Source organism: Andrographis paniculata, unplaced genomic scaffold (genome assembly GCF_009805555.1).
Source record: "Andrographis paniculata isolate CXL003 unplaced genomic scaffold, ASM980555v1 Contig37END, whole genome shotgun sequence".
In the NCBI taxonomy this organism is placed as follows: Eukaryota; Viridiplantae; Streptophyta; class Magnoliopsida; order Lamiales; family Acanthaceae; genus Andrographis; species Andrographis paniculata.
This window is the reverse complement of record NW_026137570.1, coordinates 3243715-3251586: the sequence shown is the minus strand read 5'-3', so window position 1 is coordinate 3251586 and position 7872 is coordinate 3243715. Positions and strand designations below refer to the sequence as shown.

The 7872-nt window shown below is 33.1% G+C and overlaps 1 long non-coding RNA gene across 7 annotated transcripts; it reads right to left on the bottom strand.

The window, feature by feature from the left end:
* Window positions 1-258: 258 nt before the first annotated feature.
* Window positions 259-5353, bottom strand: LOC127250649 (uncharacterized). Of its 7 annotated transcripts, none has more exons than XR_007838733.1 (8): window positions 5016-5353; window positions 3961-4198; window positions 3784-3880; window positions 2869-2973; window positions 2379-2521; window positions 2106-2301; window positions 621-764; window positions 259-535 (listed from the first exon to the last, which is right to left on the bottom strand). It is a non-coding gene; the product is annotated as an uncharacterized LOC127250649 (long non-coding RNA). The 7 variants fall into 7 exon arrangements; XR_007838734.1 differs by having other exon boundaries at window positions 625-764; XR_007838735.1 differs by lacking the exons at window positions 259-535; window positions 621-764 and adding an exon at window positions 2612-2788 and having other exon boundaries at window positions 1990-2301.
* Window positions 5354-7872: the final 2519 nt, after the last annotated feature.

Here is a 7872-nt window from a genome sequence, read left to right as displayed (position 1 = left end):
TTTTGTAACGAAGCATAATCGTAACAAATAATATATTGCAAATATTTTCTGACATCCATATTATCTTTTTGTAATGGTTTTTTTAACATGTCTCCGTGACAAAAAAATAAACCATTTGTCCATTAAAATTACTTTTTGTTACGACTTAAATATACAATTGTAACGATTTATAAAATAATATCTATTTCGTGAAAATTCTCATACAATATTGTTTTTCATATTTCCTACAAAATCCATCATAAAGCCTATAAAAGAAAAATGATCCAACCACTGTCTAAGAGATCCCATAATAAGTTACACTAACAATTGTCTCAACTACGCACGGAAGGGCTACATAATGAGCAAATAAACCAAAATTATATACTTATGAGCAAAATAATCATCTAGTAAGCCCAAAAGACATCATAATTATACGTAAAATGTTCAATCTAATATAGAAAACATCTAAGACACCAGTCCAAGTTAAAATACATACATGGTGGTCTGATGCTCATGCATCGACAAAAATTGGAGGAACTCAGGTGTGGTGAACCAGCTGCAATGAATAAGTAAACTATATAAGTGTTTAATTACGAAATGTATAAATTACTACAAAAAATAAACTTTCAAAGATAGATTACCTACATCTCTGTACGTCCACTTGACGGGATTGATATGGACTATCTGACCAAGAGTACGTGCTCTAACAATTGTTGGCAGAATAATTGCAGTCTCCAGAACTGTGGCAACTACGATAAAGATCTTAGCCATTCTTAGCATGTCACCTGTATACAACAATTGAGAAAAAAAAAATGTTATCATGAAAACAGTATATCTCATGACTAAAACTTATAAGGGTGTAATCTTCTATAGAAATTACTATAGTACTAGCTTCTCCCCAAGTTTCAATATTGACTTTTTGATATCCCTTGTAATGACATAGTTCCTTGTGGAAGGGTTGTGCCACCAAATTGAGTACCATCCCCGTGATCCACAAATTGATCAAATTCTATCACTTTCTTGAAGTAAGTCACTTAAAAGACAAAGATAAAAATGCATTGTCAACTCCATAATCTACTCTACGTTCTTTTTTTTTTTCTTTCATACGCCAAAGTTTATCAATTTGCCATTCAGACTTTGTTTGAACTCTACATCCATGTATAATTAATTTCTAAATGTCAAATTTCATGCCAAGCAATATGAATATTTCAACCAATAATTATGGAAAAACAATGCCAAAATTCATTTAGTTACCTATGCTATTCAAACAATGACCATGAGTCGAATCCATATTCAATTGGTTAAAAAAATTATAAAAACTTTGGCAAACAAGCTTTTTATCCCATTACTTGGACTTTAGCATTCCTTATGAAAATTACATTAACACAGTTCTTCAATCCATGTTGTAAAACTATGAAACTTACTGTGCAATTTGTTCATAGTGAAAGATGAATCACTTATCGAATGTAACAAAGATTACACTACAAAAAAACTCTTGATTTGCGAGGGAAAAATTCCCTCGCAAATCAAATTATTACCTTCACAAAACATGTTAGCGAAGGAAGTTGCGAAAGAATACATGTCATCGCTATACACATGCTCGCTAATTTGGATCCGAGGAAAAATTCTCTCGCAAATGTTTGTGAGGAAATTTAGCGAAGCATCGATTCCTTCGCAAATGCTTGCGAAGATATAGTTTTCCTTCACAAATTGATTCAAAATTTGCGATGGAGTTCATTCCTTCACAAATATCCATCGAGAATTGATTCAAAATTTGCGATGGAGTTCATTCCTTCACAAATATCCATCGAGAATTGATTCAAAATTTGCGACGAAGTTCATTCCTTCGCAAATATCCATCGCAAATTGATTCAAAATTTGCAAGGGAATTCATTCCTTCCCAAATATCCATCGCAAATCATTTTACAAATTATCATCACTAGTTCATTTAAAATTCCTATACTTCCAAAATAATTACAAAGTAACAATATATTCATTTTAAATTCGTACTCGTCTCAAACAAGCACAAACTAACATTATAAGAAATCATTTTAACCATCCAAATAGTAAGCACCATGTAATACAAAATAAACTCCATCTCCAATGTCCTAGTATATCCCGCCCACCTCGAATATCACTCATCCACTTGTTATAGGCCTCTTGTGCCCTAGTATTAAGTTTCTTTAAGACCTTTTCCTTATGAGCCGGATCCCACCTGATGTACTTCTGCATTGATTAGAATATGCAATGAATAGTTATGAATTTACTTACGTGATGTGATAGCCTGTGTATTCTCGGCCGATGTAGCATCTGCAGATGTACCTACATAATGAATAGTTATGATTTTTATTTATATTTGCACAACTTTAAAGATATTGAAATTGTTATGTCTTTCTTACCTGACCCCTTCTCCTACTTGGGTCTCATAAAATCTCGGCTCATGTTGCTCCTCTTGCGTTTCCGCCTGCCACAACAACATTTGTGACCTTGCCAGATGGCGGATGTTCCGGCTTCGTTGTTCTTCATTGGATCCTTGCGACATCTACAATTGAATGTACATTATCAGAAATCTTAAATATAGTTCGGAATTATGAGAAAATATAAATAAGATTAAATCTTATAAAGTTATAACATAATCATAAGGCACATCATCTTTGAGAAGATCTTGAAATGTTCTTGTTTGAATGACCTCCTTCTATTCATTAGATTGAATTTTAGGACCAGAAGGAATCAAAGGTTTCTTTGGAGGATCTCCTCAAGATAGAGGAATAGTACAAACCAACAGAGTTGAGTTGTTAACCAAACAAAGCTGAGAAGGAAATAGGAGAGACAGATTTAAAATCCAGAAAAGAATCTCTAGCAATGCTATGTAGAGGTACATTAGCATACTTTTCAAAAACTGCATTTATAAAAATGTCTGTAGCCTGAAAAAGGGGTCTTGCTTTTCTGCTATCCACAATCTTATAGGCTGGCATCCTTCAGTTCAAGGGTTCCCTACAAGTGGGCATGGAAAATAAAGTAAATATGGGAACTTTTCTAAATGAAACATAGTACTTATGTAGGGAAAAATTAAAAAGATAAAATAAAATAAATTAATTTGGAGATATTTGCCCAACCAATTTCAGATAATTTTGTAGGTCATTTGAATAAATAAATAAATTCTTACATCTGCGATATCCTTGGTAATAAAGAGATTTGGCAGCAAAATGAAAGATACGGGTAAGTATTCAATGATTATAACAAAACAACAAATTGAAAGAAAATACTTCATCAGCTCAAACACCAAAGGCCAGATAGCTACCATCATTTGACCTTACAATAGAAAAAAAAAAAGAGTTAAAAGGATGATCAAGAGTTGCCCTTTATAGTAAGAACGCTGTACAAAAAATTGTGAAGACTGAATAAAAATTCTGAATTCATACTCCAGGCAAGAAAGGGAAGAACATGTATATAACACCAACTCATTCTAAGTGTCGTGTCTAAACAGAAGCAGCAGGAGGAAGCTAGATGCAATACATTTTTTTAAAATCATATACTGTTTCCTCATCCACCTAAACAACATATCTAAATGATGGTTCCTACTTCAAATCTAGAACTGGTAACTATCAAATTAAGTTATTAGATAAGATCAGTAGTACCCCAAATTTGTGGTCTTGTCACATAAAACATAAGCCTAACACTATAGATTCAAACGACTTCTATCAAAGAACTGAACAGCTGATGAGAAATTTTCCATTTGACTACAAAGCAAGCTTATCTTTGCTCACACACACAAAGGATAAACAAACCAGAATTCTGTCTTACCACGAAACAAAATTGATTTTTGCACCACTTGGAAGACCATGTACTTCTTTTTCAGGTCCCAATGTACAGTCCTCCATTATCTGATAGATTCCAATCCCTGTATAATATGACTTGGAAATAAATATTACAAATTATTTCCATCTAAAGACTAGAAGTAGGAAAAATAGATAAAAATACCTAAAGCTCATCACAGTTTTATTGCAGAAAAGAGAACTCCGTGGAACATGAAAAGGTCCAACAGTTATTCTGTTACTCACATTCGACTCCGGGAATTACATCTGGGATCAATGCGAATTCCAGCAAGCTTCTCCTCAGGCCTTGCCAGGTGAAAATGATAGTGTTGGAAGGGGCGGAGCATCAACAATATTTCTGATCTCTGGTGGAGGAAGTCCATATCCATTTCCCTCTGATAATTCTACAAGGATGTGTGATACAGCAGATGAGAATCAGACATTTAACCTTTAAAATTGATGTGAAAAGTTAAGATTCAAACTGAACACTAGATGCAGATCCTCTTCTTCTTGAATCAGACAAACAAAGATGAGAATCCTATTAAGTACTACTGTGCAGTACAAACATGAAAGGACCTAGTGATTTGTTGAGTAATGGCAAAGTTATGAGACAACAGTCACCAACTAGCTTCCTCCCGACTAGATGAAACAAAGAGTGAGCGTAAAGTCACCAAAACCAATCCATTTCGGCGATACAGCTTGTTGAAAAACCAGGGGTGCAACAGGCCGGAAAGATAGTTTCATCAGATGAATGTCATAAAAGTACCTCTTCCACATGAATTATAATAACCTCATATAAATTGATCACAAATTTCAATACTAAGTCTGAATCTTAATCAAAGAGGTTCCCCGTAGCTGACGGATGTATGTAGGATCTAGAAAGATGAGAAAGAGCAGCTACTCGTCATTAAGAAAATAAACAAACAACAACAGAAGAAGAGAGAATAGCAAAAGATCATTTAACAACAGCAACACAAAAGATTTATATCTTCCGATCAAAGCCAAGCACAAAGTCACGCAAACGCTTCGGCGCGACAGGATAAAGGAAAGAGAGGTAGAGAAACAAGCCTCCCTCGAACTTCCCCGACCGCAATCACATTCATACAAAATCCAGATTACAGTGCAGAGTAACAATATCGAAAAACCCAAAGCAGTCGTCAGTATTCCGAAAATGCATTCATAGACACACGAAGTCAGGAATCTAGTTTATCCAATAGCTACCTTCATAGTCAACGGTGGATGGTGGAGAAGAATTGGTGGCGCCACCCAAGCTCTCGGTGGCGGCGTTCATGGAAACAGCGCTGCGGAACGTCATCGTCCGCGCTCCAATGGCAACTGATGACTTCGGCTTGAAGAATAGAGAGGATGGAGGGAGAGTCGATTTTAGTTTTACAGGGGCAGGCAGGCGCACAGAAAAAGAAGAAGAGGAAAGGAGGAGAAGGACAGAGGTTGGAAGAAAAAAGGAAAGAAATGAGAGGAATTGAGGAAGAAGGAAGGAAGAGGGAGAACCTGTTTTTGGGGGCTCGCTGGCTCAGGCGCGGCTGTAGCCTGCGGCGTCCTTGGAGTGTGGATGTGATTAGAGATTAGGGTTAAATTGTGTGTATTTTATTATAATATCATTATATTTATAATTAAAATTTAAAATATAACAATAATAATATTAATACATATAAATAATTATTAATAATATTGAAAATTAATAATACTTTTAATATTTTTTTATTTATATTTTATATTTTATAATTTTTATATATAATTTTAATTATTTTATTATCTATTACAATATTTTTATAATTTAATTATTTACTATATTTATTATTTTAATAATTTTTATATTGTAAAAATTTAAATAATTATTTATATATATGATTTTTATATAATAAATAAATAATAAATATATTTAAATAAAATTAAAATGAAACTTAATTATTTTAAAATAAAATTCAAATTTTTAGAAAAATAGAAAATAAAAAAGAAAAATATTAAAAATGAGTATATATAAATCGGCGGTTCAAACCGTAATCGAAACCGTTAAACTGTAACCGAAACCGTCATTTGCAATGTTCGATTTTGATTTGCTATTTTCACAAACCGTAGCCGACGGTTTGTAACCGTAATCGGCGGTTTGAACCGTTTGGGCAAATTTAGTAGGAACCATCCTTAGTATTTCATTTGTTATATAAAAATATGTTTATTTTTAATTTAAAAATATTTGTATTTTTTAATAAAAAATTATATTATATTTTATAAATTTTCATAATAATTATTTTGTTATTATTTAATAAAATCTAAAATTTATTAAGAAAATTAATATATTTTTTACTTTCGATTCTTTTTAAAAATAATTTAAAAAATATTATTTATTAATAAAAATACTAATTTGTAATTTTGCGAGGGAATATAATTTTTTTGCAAAATTCTTCACTAATAGCAAGGAATTTTTATATTCCTTGAAAATTATGTTCATTAATTACGAATTAATAAATTCCCTTACAAAATTTCTTCGTAAAAACAAAATTCATCGGTATTTGCGAGGGATATAAAATTCCTTACAAAAATCCTTCGCTAATGTATATTTTTTATTGTAGTGTTAATATTTGAATTATTTAAGAAAATACGTTTTGAATAACTATTGGCTTTTAAAAAATATCTTAAATTAGTGTATTTTGACAAGTTATTCTCAATTTCCATCAACTATCAACACAACATGTTGCACAGGATTTGAAAATCTCCATATAGAGAGATAATCAGAGAATATTTATCAAAATAACAAAATTTATTATCAACAAAATCAAGAATACAAATACCAATAGCGCACCTTAAAGATATGAACTAAAATTATTTATCTAAACAAACTTATTGTAATTGCCAGAGGAATTGAATCGTTCTCTGCCAAGCTCGTTGATAGCCGAAAAAAATATTTGTTATTGTATATTAATTCGCAGGGAATTTTATTCGAAAATCAATGAGTAGAGTTTTTATAGAAGAATGGCCAGATATAGCAATTATGTGATTGTAGACCCTGGATAGTTATCACAATTATTTATACTCTTTTTACTGGTGAGTTTCCAGGTCGAACACAGGGATTTAAAGTCATGAATTTCAAAGGTAAAAAATCTTGGAGAAGCGACGAAGAGACAAAAGGGGTCCGCTTGGAGCGGGCCTAAATTTTCTACTACAGAAAGCGGTAAATAAAACAGTAAAAGATGAACGGGGACGAGCGAAGCGAAAGCGAGAGGATTGGGATGTGAATGAGCGGCATATTATATGTATATATATATGAGCGAATTAGAGTGGAAAAGAGGTGTTGTGTCTGAACTGTGCGTTACGAAATGGGTAGATTTCCCTGGATGCAGCGAGCGAGTGACGAAATTGTGTTATCGGAAGTATATATGTATATTACGAAGATGATGATAGAAAGATGTTGTAATTATATAAACTCGATTATAAAGAACTCATCACACTGGTATTTTGGCCTGGGGAGGATTTACAACAAGACTTCAATGACACCCAGAATTAAGACATTATAAGAAAGAAACCCTACTGTCACTAGGAATTTCTGCGACCTAATAGACCCCCGTCTATGTCCCGTTAATTTTCCCAATTTCTGCCTCATTAGTGGCTTTACCCCCTGATGTTGGTACTTTTTTATCAGAATCAAATTCAGCACAGTAATTAAGTAGGTCGACAAGGCTCCCGCGTACTTAACTACGTTGAACTACCTTGAGACCGCTTTTGGCGCATCACAAGGCTTAATTAATTAATTCATCTCTCGCTCTATACCAGTGATATGAAATTCTCTAAATTGATTTATATAAGTATGGGAAATTGTGGAAGGATTTAAATTGAAGAAGAGAATGATATTTCTTTATATACTATGAAAACTGCGAAAAGGATTAGACTACAAAGCTGTAAATGAAAGCAGTAAGCTAGTCTAAGAAAGCATTAAAGACGTGGCCAAGGGAGAGGGAAGACACCCGCTCCCTTGGCCTTTCCTGTGGAGAACTCCCTTACAGGGTTGGAGCTCTCGGAAACAGGAAGACGACGAACGCTGTGTGTATTCTGAAGAATTATCCAA